Raw genomic sequence first — 1,397 nt, 5'->3', positions numbered from 1 at the left:
CAAAAACAATATAAACATCGGTTAAAAAAAGGTAGGTAAAATTCTATGGTTCAATATTTGAAAAACGAAGATTGTCAAAAGAATTCTTCTAAAAAGGGAAAGCAGCCGAAATCGCCATTTTGAAAATTATAGATGGCGGCGCGCAGGTTGAAAAATTTCAAGGGATATTTTTTTCATATTTTGGCAGCACTGCTTACACATAAAGTTGTCGTTCCTGTCACGTACCGCTGATAAGTTCAGGAAAGTGCGTGACTAACGCATGATACGTGATCTATTCCAGATATCGTACATATTTCACATCCGAATATGATATCAATCAAACAAAAACCACATGAATCGATGTAAACACAATAAATATGATTCCTGACGTAAAAATATCGCACGCAAAATTTGATAAATGAAAACATTATACATTATTTTTTCAGTAAGCACTTATCTCGACGTCATCCATTAGGTCACACAGAAAAGTCGATTTTCAGATAATGTTTTGTTTTTTTGCCGCTTCGGCCACTAGCCTCCGTGGCGCAATGGGTAGCGCGTTCGGCTGTTAACCGAAAGGTTGGTGGTTCGAGCCCACCCGGGGGCGATCACTTTTTGGTTATTTTTTTAATCAGTTAATTGTCAATTTTTTTTTTATAAATGGAAGAATTGTTTTAAAATTTTTGCAAGACAGCGATAGTGACAAAAAATCAAATGAGGTATGTTTGGTATGTTCAGCTACATAAAATGTCGACAGAAAATATTGGACAAAATTGAAGAAGGTGATTTTCATCGCAATATTGAGACTCCTTTGATTAAAAATACGATTTCAATCATCTAAATTTGATGATGTAACTTAATGTATTGCTATATTTTACAGAAAAACTATCTTCAAATACCTAGGCATCAAAATTCTCTACCACCGCATTTCCTCATAAGAACCAGTGAGCTTTCTAGTCTATATTAAAAATAAAATGGTCATTTAAAGCGCCAACTCTGATTTTCCATGTTAAATACGTACCTATTCATAGTTAAAAAATTTAAAATGTAATTGTCTTCGGCCCGTGTACCAACTTCAAACATAAAAAAAACTATACATAGTATTTATAAGGACGTTGTATTCTGTATTTCTATACAATTTATTATAACTACAAGGCGCCGATAAAGGATTGATAGAAAAATCCAAAAAAATATTTTGATTGTTCATTTCAATATTTTTTTATTATTTTTTATTTGGTATTTCAGCTCTTTAAGTAAAAACCCGTGTTTAGCGGAAATGTTTTATGTAAGTAATAATAATTTAAGATAATGTTAAATTTGTTTATTACATATTTAGAATTATAACAATACAAGTAAATAATTAAAATAATAAAAATTGGCATGCATTTTAATTAAAAAATATCCTTATAAAAATAGAT

The 1,397-nt window shown here is 30.6% G+C and overlaps 1 non-coding gene across 1 annotated transcript; it reads left to right on the top strand.

Moving 5' to 3' along the window:
- The first annotated feature begins 513 nt into the window (after window positions 1-513).
- On the top strand, window positions 514-586 carry TRNAN-GUU (transfer RNA asparagine (anticodon GUU)). Its single transcript has one exon. It is a non-coding gene; the product is annotated as a tRNA-Asn (tRNA).
- Window positions 587-1,397: the final 811 nt, after the last annotated feature.

This window comes from Micrasema longulum, unplaced genomic scaffold, assembly GCF_059751315.1.
Source record: "Micrasema longulum isolate JH-2025_06_02 unplaced genomic scaffold, ASM5975131v1 h1tg000561l, whole genome shotgun sequence".
In the NCBI taxonomy this organism is placed as follows: Eukaryota; Metazoa; Arthropoda; class Insecta; order Trichoptera; family Brachycentridae; genus Micrasema; species Micrasema longulum.
Note: the sequence above shows the minus strand (reverse complement) of the source record. Positions and strands in the feature narration are given on the sequence as shown.